Below are 20,268 nucleotides of genomic sequence, written 5' to 3'. Positions count from 1 at the left end.
GCATTTCTCAGTAGCATCATATCTATTCCTATAGGCTAGGACCAATTTAAGACAAGGAAAAGCCTTTAGGAATGTAGATGCCTGCAATAGACCATTATCTATGACTTTTTGGGATATGGAGTTGGGTGGTGGATTTGTGAACCTAGTTAGTAGTTTGTTCATATCTTCATTAGCGAGGAAGGTGTCTTCCATGTGAGGGAGGACACTACTTAGCACTAAATCTCTAACCTTCTTAGGGAGCTTTGGATGAAAAAGAGTAGCCATGGCAGGAAATTAATGGAACCAAAAAAAATAGAGAGAAAGTACAACTTAAAGAAATGTAGAAGGAAAAGGCACCTTGAAAGTGAAGGACTAGGGATGAATTAAGCTTAGTGCACACAAATTTTCAGGAAGATAAAGCTCAAACTATCACCTCATATACTTAGATGAGACAAATTTTACCCAAAAGTGGAAATAGTAGGGAATGAAAACAAGGAAAGTTTCTTTTAAGACATGAAGCCTGGACTCAAATGATACATATGGATGACATGACTAGTGACAAGATAGGAGTTATGATCATTACCATTTCACCCAAGCTTCACATGCACTGCCACATACCTTTTCATTATTTTCCTTAACTCCTCATTAATGCATATCTTTTCCATAGATTTAGCAACTTGCATTGTTGTTGAGTTATCTAAAAGACATGTGGCATCAAGAGCATACATATTTATGACTGGGTGAACATAAGTGCTTGAACTATGGGATAGTTCAATGTTCAAGTTTAAAGGTCATGAAATATTGGAAACTAATCTCATGATCTGACCTGTAACAAAGATGCAGTTGTGAACTTAAACTTTGAACAAAAGAACAAAGTGTTCAATGTTCACATTCATTCTGAAAATGAGAATAAGAATTTGAAAAAGACTAACTTATTTAAATGACTAAAGTACCTATGAACATTGAAACTTGAACATCGAACAAGGTGTCCAATTTTCAAGTTCACTAGCCTATTCAACAGAAGGATCCTTAAGACAAGAAAATTGAGAGGGTCAATACTGATGATAGAATATCAATGAGGCATGACTCTTGCTTAGCATTCATGAATTATTTTATGACCATGAACCAAAAATAATTGTGGACCATTCATGGGTAACATTTATTTTATAGTGAGTTTGAGGAAACTCATACTCCTACTAAAGTAGGGGCTAAATGTACTATCTTAAAATAGACGCACTTGTATTTTAAGACCTTTTAGCTCCCTTTTCCATAATTCCTTTCTTGGGCCATGGATGGACATGTGATCAGTGTCTCTTTTTCTATTCTCCCCTTCTATTTCATTCCTCATTATCATCTTTATTTCCTTTTGACATGGTCATCTAGGTGTCACTCTTATACTCATTTAGCCATATCAATCTATTTCATCTATGCATCCTTCTAGACCTTCCCGAGGCTTTTTCTCTCTAGTATCTACCCTTAGACTAGGTTGACCCAAGTCAACCTAGTCCTTTCTTAGCCTTTTTCTCTCTAGTCTCAAGGACTAGGTCAACCCAAATCAACTTGGTCCTTTTTGAGGCATTTTTCCTCCATTTTTTGGGTCTAGGTGGACCCAGGTCAACCTAGTTTAGGACTAGGTTGACCCAAGTTGACCTAGTCCTTGATGAGTGTAAATTTAAGGGGTTGAAAGGCCTTGAGTTTACCAATTTATTTATCTCTTTCCCCTCTCAGCCTGTAGTTAACTATCCACTTAATAGTTGGCTTGTAGTTAACTCTCTGCTTAATAATTAACTCTCCACTTAATAGTCGACATGTAGTTAACTCTATGTTTAATAATAAACTTTAAGTCAGCCTTTAACAATTTTCCTACCAAGAAACTAGTATAAAAGGAGGCTTAGGGGCTTTATTTTCACATTAAGAATTCATAGTTCATCAATCCCTCAAGGCAAGGAGTTCCACATTCAAGTATACACTATTCATAAATATGACATCATATATCAATAATGGATAGACATAACTTGAGAAAATATGACTCATTTAATTGAACTATAAACCCTACACTCTAGTCTTTGGATATTGTTTTATAGACTAATGGTAACAACAAGATTTAGACATAGAGGTAGTAGACATGTCAAAATAAAAATTGTTTACCAATGGCATACATAACCTAAACTAAGTTACAACTAAAACTACAAATTTTTTCTTGTACTTAGTAAGTCATATTCACCTTTTGATGTTGACATGTTAACATACCCATGACTCCTTTGGTTGCAAGAAGAAAGGTGCTCATCCTAATATATGATGTGATTATGTTATTTTTGTTAAGCCTTTGATGATGCACCTTCTTTACTAATATATGTATGCACCCATGAGAATATTCCTTCTCTAATGACCAATAAAAATTCATAACCCTACCTAACATATGCCTATATGGAATGTATTAAAATGAAAGTTGATTAACTTCCCTCTTATAGTTCTCCTAGTATAACTATGAGGTAATTAGTTTTTCCATTAACTTGTTCAATAGATCCAAGTTTAGGCCTTGACAATTGTCATCAATAATTACGTTCAAGCTAGTCATTACCTCATCCTTCCAAAATTGAAAATATTTTACATTTTTGTCTTTATCTAGAAGTGAAGGAAATAAGGCTTCCTCCATCTCAAAAAATCCTCTTTTAGGATCTTTGATTTGTAACTCAATGTGATTTGGAAACATTTGAATATCCAATAATGACTTCACAAATAAGGTATAAGGTTAGATCTTTAACGAACTCCTACATAAAATCTTGATCCAATATAAATTTACCCCATTTCCTCCACTCTTTGAATTCACCTATCATATAAAGGTCTTGCAACCTCCCTATCTTTTTCAACTTACTGATGGCTCCAAATAAGAGGGAGTAGCAACCATGTATGCCAAATAACTCTACATTTATCTTCTCATGTAAGTGGAAAAGTGTAGATTGCACTATGCTCTTCTTGGTTTCCTCAAATTCATCCTTCTCCTCACTTGCATCTCTTTCCATCTCATTTATCATGTAGTAAAATAAGGCCATAGAACCTCCAACTACATCATCACCACATTCAATCCCATAACATGAAAAAGGAGGTGGGGTTGTGGCATTATGAATCATAGATGGCATAATCATCTTTCAATTTGCATTACTTTTTTATATAATATACAAAACTACACTAAGTGACAAAGTAGACTCCTACTCAACTACTTTTTTCCTTAGCAGTTTTACTTGAGTCTTCGCATTTACACATAGCTTTTTCTTAGTGTCATACTCTTTGAATATTGATCTCTCAACTTTAATTCTTCAATTTATTGGTTCTCCTTTGTTTCCACGACATAAAAAAAATGTGATTATTACAAACAAAAAATCCTACAACCTCTAAACCTTTTGTATTATCAACCATGAGCAATGTGACAATTCCTCTAAAGGTAGAATTATCATTTGTGATTTCTTTTCTTCTACTAGCAGGGGTGAGAGACCATATAGAAAAAGTTGCATAATCTTTACTATAAGAATCTCCCCTTAATATAGTGTCAACTTCCTCTTAACTAGGAGCATGAAGCCTCATGCTTCTCCTTACTACATCAAATGTAATTGCATCTACTAGATCCCAATCTAACAAGACTAACATGCCAACTTCATGTACTAGTTTTTTGCATTTGTCAAGTGTGATTTCGTAGAACTTATTATACATTTTAGTTTGAACCTCTCTAACAATGTCCTCTTTAGGGAGCTTTGGACTGGGGTGGACTTAATAAGAATTGTTGGAATGGGGGTGGACTTAATAAAATTTTCATCATTGACAAAATCACTACAAGATTCCATTCTTCGATCCCTATTTGGTCTCTCGTGTATTTCTTGAGATGAAAAATTAGCCAATGGGGAAACCAGTTAAGAGTTTTGTAGAAAGTATCAATACAATGGTTGGAATACTTGAAGGCCATCATCATGAGGGGGTGGTGGTTGATGTGGTTTCAATAGATAAGGTGTGAGGGGATTGTTGGTGTTTTAGGTTGCACAGTGATAAAACCTTCTAGAGGACAACATAAATGGGAATGTCTAAGGGTTAACCACTTCCTGGTCTTCAACAATATCCAAATGGATCTGGACCAACATAACAAATCACAATGCTTCCTTCACTTTTGGCTCTACAAAACCAAAGTAGGAGTACCTAGAGATCCTACTGTGTAATGAGTACAAGCAACCACATTCTAGAATCTAAACAAAGCAAATTAAACCCTTATTTCTCCTATTGACTCATGCAATAACATAGATTTCCAATAGCTAAATGCAAGACAATGCAATTCATAAGCTAAGTGAGGGCATCCTATTATAGCTCTTCAAACATAAAATATAAAGATGATTTGAATTTGATTTGATTTTATGTGGGTGGCGAAAGTGGATGAAAACCAAGTATGGACAAAAAACTAACGATCATGTAGCTAATTAGTGCCTCATCGATTGGGAAATTCACAAATATCTCTCATGCATTTTGGCTATCTGAGACACATCCTATTCCAAGACTCCAGATCTATCCATTTACCTTGTAAATTGGATATCAATGTTCAATCTAAATCTCATTCTTACCTAATATCCTCCTCAATAAACCTACAACCTTGTTGATTTCCCTAAAGCATTTACATAACTCCTTGAATTATAAGCAATAATGAAACAACATACAACCTTAAGGGACTACAACTATGATCTACGCTCTTTGTTCAAAGATCATAAAACATTACAAATCACTGAGGAAGGAGACAAGATTTAAAATGAAACTCAACACCTGATGTTCTTTGTATTGATTTCCTTGAAATAATACATGAAAATGCATGAAATTGACTCACAAAATACCAAATAAACTAAACTATACAATATACATATGTTGTCATACAAGAGAGAAAATGGTGGGAATGAGAAACTGATGGGATGGGAAGGAGTTATCATAGCCAAAGCATAGCTTTATGGTCTAGAACCAACACATCCCAGATACTATTCATTCAGACTTCATCAATTCCATAAACCATTTCTGCTAAATGTTTTCATTCTAGAATTTCTTTTCCAATTTCCAAATCCCTACTCTCCCCCCCTCCTTTTTTCCAACCCCAAAATTGAAAGAGAAAAATAAATATATAGGATGAAAGAATTCAATCCTAACCAAGAGATATTTTCCATTTCCTCTTTTATTCCAAAAAGCTTTGATTCTTCAATCATGACTCCAACTTCAATCTCAAAATTCATCACAATTAGAAAACAAATATTCCTCATAACTGAAAATTGGAGCCAAAATATACTAGAATGGCATAATATTCTCAAAACTAACCTAGTAGACCTTTTACCATGTGTTTTTACCAAGCCTGTAACATTATTTTCAATTTTCACCAATTTCACTTAGAAGGCCCAAATTTCACATTTCTACCTATAACCTAAACCAATGAAGACCTACTCAAAATCTAATTCCTTATCTAGATTCTTCATCTTGAGACCTTTTCAATAGTATATGATACTTGATATTTTGGATGAAAATAACTCCTGTGGTAGCCATTTGAAGAATCAGGTCCCAATATGAACCAAACAAATTTTAAATTCGAAAATTTAAAAAATTATAAAGTCTAAACTTTATAAAGTTGCATTAAAAATTTAAAAGCATGATTAAAAATTCATTTTCCTCATTTAGCCAAGAGAAGGTAGAGGAATCAAAAACTTGTTTTCTATTAGCCCCTTGAGGATGCCATATGTCATCGTATGACTGGCCATCCTAATCATCTATCGGGTCCCATGACCACTTGCTAGATTTCTCAACTTTTTGGGAGGTCACCATGTCGTCACTGGCAAAACCTCTTATTTTTTGGTGGTGACATGGCAACCACCGAAATCTTCAACTTTTTCGACGAGCACCTATCTACAGGTCAAAATTTATCTGACTTTGTTCCCACTTGGCCATGAGCTCCACCACATATTTGTTGCCTTTCAAAAGGTGTTATCTTAAAGACAACAAAATTATTCTATGTTTTGACATTTAAACTCTTTAAACACTTCCTCACAAGACATGTGGGACTAAAATCCTTCTCTGTTGTGGCTTGAGCACTGGCCCTTATGGCCATTGGACCTTTCCCCTCTTTGACAAATAGAATATGAAACTTTGTGGCTACTTCACTTCTAATGGAATCTCCTCACATAGAGTTCTCTCTACCAAAAATGAAGTATTTAATCATGAAATGTGGCTTCATCTTTGTAGTCTACAACTGCTCTTCATGGGCATATGGCTTCACATTTAGTCATTGATTTCCTTAACACGTGGACTTTCTGTCTTCTTCCAGTGGTGGGTCTCCTAAAATCTAAATCGGCTTGATCATTGTTACATTCCTATGCTGAGAGTCTTTTCAAAATGGGGCATTTCCTTCAACTTCCTCCAAGTTTACTTTCGTGCATGTGGTTCCTCTTTGATGTGGTCTGCTTCAAATTGTTGCTTCCACACTTAGGAAATTGATCCCTTTCAAAATGTTGCACATGATGCCCTAGTATGGAAAAGGATGCCTTCCTCTTTGGTTACACTATATGCAGCCAGTCTGGTAAAAGGAGTACATCCCAAAGCTGGAACATCCACTACAAGGAATTTTCTCACCTTAGAGAGATAAAGATGCTATCAAGCCAAATACCCACCAAGAACATTTATAGCAAGGTTGCACTATGCTTCCACTTTTAATCCCTACCTTTCATGTCTACCATAAAGCCTCTCAAGTACATGCTTTGCCTCACAAAATCACACCTCCTAAACCAATGACAATCTTTGGCTCCATTTGACTACTAGTCCAAAAACATCTCTTGAATTCCTCCAATAAAAACCTTCCCCTGCTCCATATCCAAAACTATCAGCTTCCTCCTGATTACCAGGTTCAGCTAATATTTTAGTTTTCTAGATTCATTGTGAAAATATTTCTTAATAAAAGTATAAGGTCTAGTTTAAGTTCTATGTCATATCAAAGGAAACCAAGTTTTAATTCACAAAGCATGAGTTCCTTTACCCACCATTTCCAATGATGAACCATTGAAAACTTACAACTCTTCATACCACATTATCTTTTTAGCAAGACCCTATAATTATTATTAGTTTTAACCATTGTCTATGCTTTAATTACTTGACTTTCTCCTTTGTATTCTTTTGGAATTGGCATTGGAAATTTACAAGGATCTTTATTTTTGTTTCTATGCATATTTGCAGTTGTTGTTCTATTCTTTTATTACATGTCATCCATCTTCTATTTATGCCCCTCTACCCTTCTGAGACTATCATATTTCATGATGAGTTCATGAAATATTCCTTGATGGACTAGGCTACCCCTTTGAATTGCATTCTTGTTGTCATAGTCAACAAGCTCTGCATGAATTTGAGTTTCCAAATTATGATAAACCTGTCATGTGTGCACTAAAGTCTAAAAATTAGCATTATCCCTCTTTGGTGTCTTGTATTCTTCTAGCTCCATAGAGCACTTTACTATTCAAATGCAATACATACACCCAATTCAAACATTGCTTGAACTCGAGAATGTTGCTGACTAACATAACTTTTGGAATGTGTACTTTCATGGTGTCCCTTTTGACTGTTTCATTGCTAATATTACTATGCATATCCAATTAAGTTCATCAAGTGTATGCTTTGATGGAAACATTCTATCTCACAAAACTTCTTTCACATATTAAAAGTTTATAATAATCAGAATTAGTATGATCATTTTTTTCAAAACATCTTAAATCCTTATCAGCTATCACAAATCTAATGAACTTAGCCAAGCCCCAAAGTGGGTCCAGCTAAAAAAAATTCATTTTCAAACACCTAATCATTTAAACTAATCCATTCATCATTTGATACTAAGATGAAACAAATTCAACTACTACTCTATCATTAAAAAATCATTTTATCATTAATCTGCCAACTGTGATTTTCTACTAACAAGGCATGTCGATTGGCTTTAAAAATTGATCCAGACATCTAATTGAGCTCTAAAATCAGGCACACCAATTCTCTATTCTGCATACTCTTACATTGTCAAATATCATCTCATGAAGAATTCTCAGTCAAAAGATATTGACTTTCAAAGTTGCCCTCTCAGAATTGCCTGCAAGAAAACATATTAGAAAATAATAAAAAACATGTTCTGATCAGGCTTTGAAAAATGGGAAAACTGCTAATTGGGGGCATGAAAACTAGGGTGTTAGTTCACTTTCATGAGGAGAATATAAATCTTCAATTAGGTCTCATGATAAATAATAGGACAAATTTGGTGAAGGTGTGAAGTTGGCTACCTAGATTTGCAAGACTAGGGATATTGACAAGATAACGATTTTTACAAATGGAATGGACCTGGGAAAATGTGCAAACAGATTTTTCAAGACTTGAAAGTTGGCATACTTGTAGTATTTTTAGTATGGAACATAGTGGTATAATCCATTTGGTCCCATCAATCATGAACTCAAAGATATGACATCCTGACCAGGGCTCCTAACCATTCTGTATTTATGATTACCAGTGAAACTTTATAAATTGTAAATGGAATCACATTTGAAAAATAATCAAATGGATTCATCACAAGCTCAAAATTTGAACACATCAATTCTCTAACCCCTAGAATATTATGCAAAATAAATTTTCTTATTTAGGTCAACTGGTCAAAAGTTATAACTTGTCAAACAGGGCTACCTAAAATTATGAACAATATGCAAATTTACAATAGAGGCAATTGACCAAATTTGAGATATTCAAAACACATCAAAATAACTTAAAACTTGGAACATAGGATCTTTGATATGCATACTAAACGTCCTCAAAGTGGTGAGTCATGTATCTTAACCGAGTGCCATATATTCAAATGCAAACATGCCCTCCTATCATTGTTTGACACTTAGATAAAATTGAAAAGTGCATGTGTACAAAATGACACTTCACAAAACAACTTGGAATGACAAATTTCCAATATGGAATGAATATGTAGGCTGATTAAAGGGTGTCTAAATACTAAAACACATCATAGGCCTCAAAAGGACAGCCAAGTACAAATGAAATAAATCTAAATATTGAAACACATCATAGGCCTCAAAAGGATAGCCAAGTACAAATGAAATAAAAGCTCCTAGGAGGACTTAGCACAATTTTTAGAATGGGAATCAAAATAGAAAAGTGATTTTGAGTGCCAACAAGGATAATACTAGTCCCTCCAAAAGTACTAGAGCCACTTTGAAGAAGAAATCCACCAAGCTAGACATTTAGGTTTTTTAAGAAGATAGCTCTCAATGTAACTCAATTAAAGGTAGAGGTAGCAAAGGATCTCAAGAATCTTAACTATTTTTTATTTGGTTTGATGTCTTGTTACTAATTTCTTGTTATCTTTTTCCTAGCTTTTGGTTGTTGGCTTTAATATGTCTATCTTTTTAAACATTATTTTGTAAAAAAGAGTTTTGGTTCTCTTCAAAACCTACTTGTTCCTAAATCAAAAGTATCACTGGTTATACTTTTGGAGCATGTTATCTTTGGTTATACAAGTTTGGTAAGATTGGAAAAATAGTGTTGAATGTGGAGATTGTCTTGCACTTTAAGGTATCAAACAACATAACATGTATATAAAACTATGGATTGAACAAAATCTAAAGAGATCTTTACTGTGGCTAATTTTGGAATCAAAGATTGCTTTCTTGGCTTCATTTAGTCTGATCCAAAGTTTTTTTCTTTGATTCATCCAATATAATAGTTAATGTGGTAAACTTACAATATGAAAACAATCACGACCTTGGCCTTAAATAGCCCTATAGTGTTACTTTTTGTGCTTCTAGTTTGCAATAGCAGAATGATGACTTGTTTCATGGTTTTGATGATATTTGATCAATAGTGGCTGATTATTAGTGTTGACATTATTGTTTTTAAATTGAAACATCAATGTGGTGGTGTATTTTACTATGTTTCCTTACTATTAACATAGTGGTGCATGAGCTTATTTGTTACTATATCTATGCACATATGTATACATATATTTTTGTATGGATGAACCCAAAATAAATTCAAACCCAACCCCAAAAAAATTTGAACAAATTTTGAACCCAAATCAGTACCCAAATCCGAACTAGCAACTTAGTTCTCTAGAAATCTTAGGCTTTGTCTCACAAACCCACTTCACCAAACTTCAAATTTTTCATGGAAAAATACAAACCCAACTCTTAAGCACCCCAAAATACATATATACATAGTTATCTTCTTGATTCAAAGAGGCAACCTTCTTTATGGATCCAATAACTAAAAATGCAAGGTGGTTCGATTTTGCAAAAAGTTGTCAAAATTGTCAAATGAAACTTTTGTAAAATGCAAAGTTGCTTGAGAAACTTTTTGCAACTTTGAATTTTGACCATATATGAACTTAAAAACATTAATCACATTAAAATAGTATGTCAAAATTATGGTGGAGGAAAAATATTAGGAAAGATGATTTGGGAAGGAATGTGCAAATTGGTTGGCCTAATCTTGTGAGCATGATTTGTGTGTGTATTTGTAAATCTTGTTTAATGTTTTAATATTTTTTATTTTTTTATTATATACAACATACTAGTAATGTTTGTGTGTTTACATTTTTTATATCTATAGCCTAGATATTTGCCAATGAAGAAATACCATACCTGGCAATATGAACCCAGAACAAAATAACAAGGTAATTGTTATATTGTGGTCTCAATTTCGAAGAAAAGTTGATAAATATAATTTTAGTTGAAAAAATTTTAAGAGCTTAAATAATTGAAGACTTCTAATCACAACATCCCAGAGTCATTGTAGGCAACATGGTCATGTTGGAGGGGGGCACAATTTTTGTCAATTAGTGAATCTAGATTTCCAACTGGAGGAACATGGAGGTGTGAATATTCAAGACGAGGATAATGCTCTCATGGAAGAAGATGATCCTATAGTAGAGAACACAATTGAAGATAATGGTATTGGCATAGATGATAATGTGTAGGATGATATGATTGAAGTAGATGGTATTGGCGTAGTTGATCAAGATGATCATGATGATGGTACTAGCGCATTTGATAATGATGATGAAGATGGTCTTGATATACCTATACTTGAGAAGGATCTCCCAATCGTCCATTTGTTTCATGCTATGCATATTGGAAAGAATTTAATAGAGACACAATGGAAAATACTGTATGGAAGGCATGACAAAGAAAATATTGCCAAAATTTGTAATGACATTCATGAATCCAATCATGCACTAAAAAAATTCATTGAATCAAATAGCAATGGAGACCATATAAATATGAGTTCCCTTCCTTGGTTATTAACTAAGAAACAAAGTGATGCATTAAAAGAAGTCATAAAAAAAAATTCCCACAAGATTTGCTACAAATATAAGTTGTCCTGTATCAATGAAAGGTGATTTTGGCCAGGGTTGAAAAACATGATTGGCATACCTTCGTCAAGGTAATTCATGTTTTTTATTTACAATATATTTGTAAAATTGCATGTAATTTTTATTGTATTATTTTATAATATATTGAAAAGATCATTTTTAAATTATTGCAGTATATCCTACCTCTATCCCTCCCACACTAGTTTGACAATAGTGTTAAACAAGTTATATATGATCTTGGAAAATGCATGAGGTTAGAAGTGTTATTTCTTAGATTTGTTGTACATATATTATATTTACGACTTGCTTTACTTTTTATGTAATTTATTGTATATTTTTTCTAGAATCTTGTCTATATGTTCTTGCGAGTTGAATCTCTTTTAGGTGGAAAGAACTTAAAAAGCAATACTAAAAAATAGTACTAGTCAAAGTATAAACAATAGGGACAAAAATAGAGATGAAACTAATAACAAATACTTACCTGGAATTATGGAGGCATAAAAGATATGTTTTAGAGGTGCTTCCAACCTTAGTTTCTAAATGTTTAGAACATTTCTTCTTTCATCACAAAACTTCTATAGAATCTTCTAGCATGTTCAGATAAATTCCAAAATCTTGGCTCTTCAACTCTTCATTAAGATAGTGAACTCTTCATTAAGAAAGTTAAATCTAGTCATCACAGTCACTTCTCTAAGCATTTTACAGTGATTGGTTGATTGCATGTTGGGATTTATTATTTTGGAATGTTAATATGATGTATTAAGGGTGTTTTTAAATCATTTGGAGACTAGGTCATGGAGCATAGAAGAAGATCCACTAGTTTTTGTTGAAATTGTCTTGAAACCCTCAATAATGAAGTTGTTTGCAAAGGGTTTGATATTCCTCTTGATTTTCCCAATGGAAAATTGTTATTCTAGGCTTATTTGAAATTAGAATCACTAATATTTTTAATGCATTAATTTTTGCATCATTTGGTGTTGTGTGTTGAGAGAACTAGGAATCCCTAGCATGTTGTTGCAATAAATTCTGAGTGTTGAAGATAATACATTCACATGTTATAGCTCATTTACATTGATTTGAGATTGGATTGCTTTCCTAAGATTGGATAGAGCATAGATCTATTGAGTGGGGTCTAAAGGTAACTTAGTTTGTGTTAAAGAGTAAATGAAAAGATAAAATGCTTTGGGTATTAACTAAGTCTGTCTCAAAGATAGTAAAAGGTAGTGAAGATAGTATTTTCAATTTTATTGGAATTGACATTGCATGTTGACAAGACCAATGAAGATTATTTGTATAAGGTGTTTGTAATTTATTATAATTTTATTCCTAATCAAAGATGGAGTGTGTGTATTATCTAATAGTAAGTAGTGTACACTTGAAAGTGTCCCACTCTAAACCCTTCTATCCAAACGATTCCATGAGTTCAGAATGCTTGGATGCTGACTTAGAGCTCCCTATCCACGGAGTGCAAGAGAGTGTATTTCAAGTTCAAGGGCTCTCAGATGAGCCTTAGAGATACTCTTCTTGCTAGTAAACCATGCAATGGGAGGTTCCAAAGACAAGATGCAAGAATCCAAATGTCCCAAGGAGTTCCTCAAGAATGTAATGCAAATGAAAATTAAGCTAGAATGAGATGCAAAGTGGAGCTATGCTAAAACATGTATGAGAGTGTTACAATACCATTATTAAGCTATGTGAGATTAAGCTACATGTAAAAATGAAAGCTAAGCTAAGCTAGAATGCCATGATGCCATGGATGAGAGAATGTAGACAAGAAATAGAAATTCTCCACAAAGCTCCAAAGAAACCTGTTAGAAAACCTACAGCATAAAAATATTCAAAATGAGGATGGATTGAGGGTGAAAGCTCTCTCCCTTTTAAAGTCGTACGCATGGTAGAGATCAAGATGAAGATGGTGCATGATCAACGGTGGAATTTGAAAAGAGGAGTGATCCATGTGCACACACAAGTCAACCAATAGAATATAAGTTGACTTGTCATATAAGACAAAAGTCACAAAACCTTTTTTTATAATTGCAAAATAGAAAAAGGACTTTATATGTGCACTTTAAGTGGGTTAGAAGAATGGGGTCTTTTATTTAATTAAAAGGGGACATGTTCTTTTAATCAAATAATGAACTTAGGATAGCATAGTCAAACTATAGGTTATAATCAAATAAATTGATTATTAGCACTTAATTGTCAAAGTAGATAAAGATCAGCATAACTCAATTGTTTAAGTGTTAAAGTGTGTGTGTGTGTGTGATTGTCACTTGGCCATTTCTTCAAGACTTGATTCTGATAGTGAGAAACATCGTGATATCAAAGACCGTAGGTAAACTATCTGAAAAGTGTTGAAAAAAACTTGATGTCAAGGTGGGGTTTATAGTGTAGAGAGCTAAATCAAAGCAAACATGGGTTCCTAAATCCATCATTGAAGAAATGCACTCTCAAGCACTCAAAGAACAAGGAAAATCTAAAGCTATATGGATTCCCAAGTCTCTTTTAGAAGACTTGAATATTGAAACACTTCAAAGTTGGCATTCAAGCTTCCAAAGGCTTCCATTCCATCTTCTTCCAAAAATCTTCCTAAAAATATTCCAAAGCCTTCCACTCCACTTTTTTCCAAATCTCTTCTACCACCTCATACATCTAAATCTCAAGCTCTTTCATCCATGATTCCTCCATTGTTCCAATACCCTTCAAGGTGTGTGTCAATGTTGACCTTGTACAATATTTCAACTACCCTCATGAAATCCTCTAAAGCTTACACTAACTTTCTATACATGAACTATTATCCTCCATATACTCTTCCTACTACCATTTCTCTTTCATCACCCTATCAACATCTTTGAGCATACCTTTCTATCGTCTTCACTTATCATGACTTATCTTCTCTATAGGAGCATTATCTACATTCAAACAACTTTAGATCTTTCTAAAAATTCAAAAAAAAAAAAGAAGAAAAAATAGAAAGAATGAAAATAATGAAAATGTGCCTTAGTGAAAACCACATCTTGTGGCACCTTGGTAGCAAAAGTAAAGAGAAATAAATGCGTCCTATGGTGAAAACTACTTCTTGTGGCACCTTGGATAAGTACCATGATGAAAACCTGGAAAATAGGCATCATGCGTAATTCTTTCATCATTCATCTATCCCCTCTTCTCTCTTTAATCTTGACAATGTTGAGCTATCTTTGAATATTGGTTATCTTATCCATGAGATTCTCTATTTGTACTTTCTCATTCCCTCATAGCCTCCATCTTGAGCTTTATTTTTATTTCTCTATCCCATCGCTATCCTATCTAGTTGACCCCTTGGTCTTGATCATAATAAATGAAACATGGTTCTCATAGGTCTCTTGACATGGCTACTCTTTTGGACTACATGCTTTCATGCTATCTTACTCATTAGATTCCATCGCTTATCTTATATGCTATCACACTTGTTGGCTTCACCGCTTATCCTACACGCTATCTTTCTCATTACTTCCATTGCTTATCCAAAACATGCTTCATATGACTATTTCACCTCTTTCCCTAGCTTGGGTACTCTTGAGGAGTAAGTCCTTGAGGATCACTTTCACTTGCTTCATACTCTTTTTTCATCCATCTTTGCTTATCCACTGGCTTGTTGCTCCATCATATCCTATACCTTGCTAGACATTGGGAGAAAATGATGTGATCTTGCTTGAGAACTAGTGATCTCTAAATTATTGTAAAAAATCCAAAAAATCATATATGATGCTGAAAAAATCTTTAAAATTAGAAAATGTCCTGAAAAAATGATCATCTTAGTGAAAACCTAGCAATAGGTGCTTTGATGTATCACCAAAAAAATTAAAAATTTAAAAAATACAAAAAAAGTGAAAAAAGTCCTAAAAAAAACTGTCAAGTGGTGAAAATCTGGAAACAGACACTACTTGAAACCCTCGCATCTATGTCTATCAATCTCAACCATCCACTTCACTACACATTTCCTGGCTTGGAATTGTTTCTTGTCTTTTTCTCGAGGGCATAGTTACTTAGCCTATTGAGGTATTCTTGTGCATTAGGGTTTCTTTGACAACTCACATAATAGTGTTTCTCAACACTTCCCCCACCTTGACATCAAGTGTTTTTCAACACTTTTCAGATAGTTTACCTACGGTCTTCAATGTCGCAATATTTCTCACTATCAGAATCAAGTCTTGAAGAAATGGCCAAGTGACTTACACACACGCACTTTAACACTTAAACAACTAAGCTATGCTGATCTTTATCTACTTTATGTGCTGTCTATGATGATTTATTTACTATACATTCCATCCCTAATAGTCTTTCAAGGATGTCATTGACTAGAAGACTGGGGGCATGGGGCATGTTTTCTTGATTTCTGCTTGTGGGTATACTTTTTTTGCCTATAGTGTTGTAAGCATTCATGCTTGTCCTATTCAACACTTTGACTTATAAATGTATCATCCTTGACTGTTTCACAAGACCGCACTTGGGGTTTATCCTAGCGCTTATGCCTTGATATAGGTGTAATCTTGCTAAATTAAACTTAGGGAATCTAATCGCGTAGTTATCTTGACTTACATGTCTCTGATGCTTAGATTGGATTTCCACATACCTATCTGTTATCGATCATATTCATATCCTCATAGTTATACTAATGATGGTTGTATGATCTCATGATGTCCCTAATAAATGCTCAATGATGAAATTAAGAGTCTAAATGTTATGCACTTCTTGCTGGTAAACCACTTTGCATTTTAGCTTGCATTTTAGGTTCATTTTCTAGCTTAGTCTTGCATTCTTGCATATGGGGAAAGCTCTCTCTTCATCTTTTCCTAGACATATCGGCTAACTCCTTTCATATATTTCTTTACTTTCTTCTTGTTCATGTCTTTTCACCTTCTTAATCTTTCGCTTCATCTCTTTTCTATCTTATCATCACATTATATAAATTTTTGACCTCTTAAATAATTTTGACGTCTTGGATTCATTTTTGGAATCGAAATCCAAATTCTAGTTCATCTTGATGGTCAAAATTGTATTTTAAAATTCTACTTTCTTCTGAGCAGTTAGCTGACCTTTTGAGGTCTAATCTCTAAATCATCACTGGGGCATCTTCATTTCTTCATGTCTTCATCATTTCCATACTTCATATCTACTTCAATTCATTGTTTCATGTCTAAAATCACCTTTCTACTTGTTTCGACCTAATTTTTATGTTATATCCTTCAAGGTCAACTCTAGTCAAATTGGGGCATTTTATCAAGTTTCTTGGAGTCATTCTTGGGTTCTAATCATCTATCTGTCATCTTGGACATTACTATATTCTAATTTTCTCATGTATAGCTAGTTTATGCTTCCTCTTACCTCATTTCAATTTTGATCCCGAGGGGGCAGAAATACTCTATTGCTGATTGTTATAGCTATCTATTTCTTAGGAGCATTTTTTTGACCTTATCACTTGCTCTTGATCTATTCACATTGCTAGGTTTTAGAATTATTTTTGGATCCTAACATCATCTTCCTAGTGTTCAGTACTACCGCTATTAGGCTGTGCATTTAGGATTTGCTATCTATTTATGCATTTCATTCTTTGAAATCTGATGCAGGAGCATCCAAAGGTATAATGGCAATCTTGTGTCACCCAAAAAGATGTACTTAGACTTAGTTTCTATTTCATGTCTTTACATTTTTGGATACTCATTTGGGTCAAATAAAGGTTCAAACTCTCACAGTTCCACTATCAGTGTGTTTAAAATCTCGAAAAAATAGGAGCATGCAATTTGGCCATCATTTTGGTGACCTAGAAGGTGTGAATTGGCTAGATGAATGTAATTGTGATTTAGAGCATTCCAAAAAAAGAATTAGGTCAAAAGGCCCCACGGTTTGAAAGTTATTGCAATTTTTTGGGTTTTGGAGACCTCCTAAGAATGCTTCAAATTTAGGTTAGGGGCATTAAATGACCTCAAAAAGGGCTGAAAAATGGGGGATGAGCAAATCTAGTCCATAGGGCCATAGAGCGCTTTGAGAGCTTTCCGAAAATGTAAACGGTTCATCAATCGAAGCTACGGTTCAAAAGTTATGCCTCCTGAAAGTTCGGTTACCATTTCTGAATTCTTCTAGATTTGCACTGACTTCTAACACAGCTTCCAAAACCTTCTATTTGGTCAGTGGATGCCTGCTAGCACTTTCTAGAATGTACTCCTAGTCCTTAACCCTCTAGGGTCTATTTAAGGAGATTTCTGGCATTGTAAAAGGCAGTTCGGAGTGGAGTTTGAGAGGAGGTGCTAAAAGGAGAAATTATCTCCAAATTTATGCTATTGTAAGCCCTTAGGGCATGTTCTAAAGTTTATTTTCTTTGTACTATTTGTACTAGCTTATTTTCTCAGTTAATATAATTTCCCTTTTCTGTTGTGTCCATTTTGTTCTTGGGTTGTGTCCCCATCAAAATCAGATATCTATATCTATCACTGCCTACTTGGCTTTCTATTTTCTTTGACTTAATGTGTTCCCAGATCGATTACGCATTAGTCAAAGAGCAAAAAATGTAATCACCTAAAAATGGTCATCTAGACTATTAGCCCCCTTTTCAACATTTTGGCTAAATTAATTTAATCATTTACCTAGACCAAATTGCTAATAATCAATTTATTTGATTATAACCTATAGTTTGACTATGCTATCCTAAGTTCATTATTTGATTAAATAACATGTCCCCTTTTAATTAAATAAAAAACCCCATTCTTCTAACCCACTTAAAGTGCACACATAAAGTCCTTTTTCTATTTTGCATTTAAAAGAAAAGGCTTTGTGACTTTTGTCTTATATGACAAGTCAACTTATATTCTATTGGTTGACTTGTGTGTGCACATGGATCACTCCTCTTTTAGAATTCCACCATTGATCATCTACCATCTTCATCTTGATCTCTACCATTCATACAACTTTAAAAGGGAGAGAGCTTTCCCCCTCAAAGGATCCATCCTCATTTTGAATATTGTTATGCTACAGGTTTTCTAACAGGTTTCTTTGGAGCTTTGTGGAGAACTTCTATTTCTTGTCTACATTCTCTCATCCATGGCATCATGGAATTCTAGCTTAGCTTCTCTTTCATTTTTACATGTAGCTTAATCTCACATAGCTTAATAATGGTATTGTAACACTCTCATACATGTTTTAGCATAGCTCCACTTTGCATCTCATTCTAGCTTAATTTTCATTTGCATTGCATTCTTGAGGAACTCCTTGGGACATTTGCATTCTTGCATCTTGTCTTTGGAACCTCCCATTGCATGGTTTACTAGCAAGAAGAGCATCTCTAAGGCTCATCTAAGAGCCCTTGAACTTGAAATACATTGTCTTGCACTCTGTGGATAGGGAGCTCTAAGCCGGCATCCAAGCATTCTGAACTCATGGAATCATTTGGATAGAAGGGTTTAGAGTGGGATACTTTCGAGTGTACAAGTAGTACCCTTCAGTATGATATTGTGTTTTGGAATGAATGACTGCATCTAGATAGTATGACAAACAAAGCAACATGGAAAGTTTGTGTAAGAGATGGAGACTTAGTAAAGAACAATAAAAAGAATGGAAGAACCTCAATTCTCAGACTAAATTCTAAGATATGGGTTAGAAGACTAAGATAAATTAGTGATAGATGAATTACTTTGAATCAATTAAAACTACCATAATAACTTATATTTTGGAGATAGATAATGTGTTTGTGGAAGTGAGTAATTGATTGAAGTTGATAGTAGACATTGGATGCCTCAAACCCATACTAAGGGTCATTAAATAATAGTTTGAACAAGAATATGTCTCTACATGTAATGTGTTTGTAATGGATCATGTTAGATCCCTAATGAAGGAAGTTAAGTATAATTTTTGAATGATGATGCATGCATCACCTACCCAACTCTTCTAATGGGTTCTTCAACATCCCATGAATCCATGCAAGATCTCTATAACACATGAAGACCTTACCCAAGCCTCTATCACATTCTTCTTTAAATTTGTTCTAGTATTCAAAGATATTTCCATTAGGACACATAAGGAATGTCTTGCTTAGTACCTTGTTTCAATCATGGTCATGGTGCAAACTTGAAAGAAATGGAACAAAACAAATTATAACATTAACCTACTACTCCTAACTTCTAAACCATGAGCTTTTGTAATCAAGGTGGAAACAAGACTAATGGATGCATTGACAGGCCTATAGATTACCCAATAGATAAGTATTAACAACAATGGACAAATTGATGTAGGAGCATCTTGCATCAGGAAGTAAAGGGGAAGGAGAGAGAAAGTGACAAAAATTAGAAGAAAAATAATAAATAAATAAACAAAAAATGGATAAAAGAGGGTAAAAGGCATTTAATAGGTGGCATTATTAAATGTAAATTGTGGCTTGATGGTTTATTTAATGTAAATTTCTAGGCTGACTTGTGGCTTATGCATATATTTAACATAAGGGTTTATTTCAATTTGTAATGGGTTAGGCCAACTTATGGCTTATCTAGGTATAAGTAGGGGGCCTTGTGGAGTCTTTTAGGCATTCATTTAGTGGAGTGAGTTATAGAGACTATGGGATAGAGCTTGGAGAAGAGTATGGAAGATGGAGTAGTTCAGTGAGCAAAGTTTTCCTAAGTGTGTGGATAGAGTGACGAATGTGAGACAGTTTACACATGGATCTTGAATAAAGTTTGAGAAGGGCTAGTAGTTGAGGCTTGGGAAACAAGGAGGTTGCTTGGTGGCTTGTGAGCACAAGTTTAGTTTCTTCTTGGAGTTTCTACCAGATTATGGATCTAGGCTAGCTAGGGTTTGGATTGGATCATGCGAGATCTTGGAGAATTAATATTGTAACTGATTGTGTATTTGGCCATAACCCAGTA

This window comes from Cupressus sempervirens, chromosome 7 (genome assembly GCF_028749045.1).
Source record: "Cupressus sempervirens isolate cs-2001-9-10 chromosome 7, ASM2874904v1, whole genome shotgun sequence".
Lineage (NCBI taxonomy): Eukaryota > Viridiplantae > Streptophyta > Pinopsida > Cupressales > Cupressaceae > Cupressus > Cupressus sempervirens.
Note: the sequence above shows the minus strand (reverse complement) of the source record.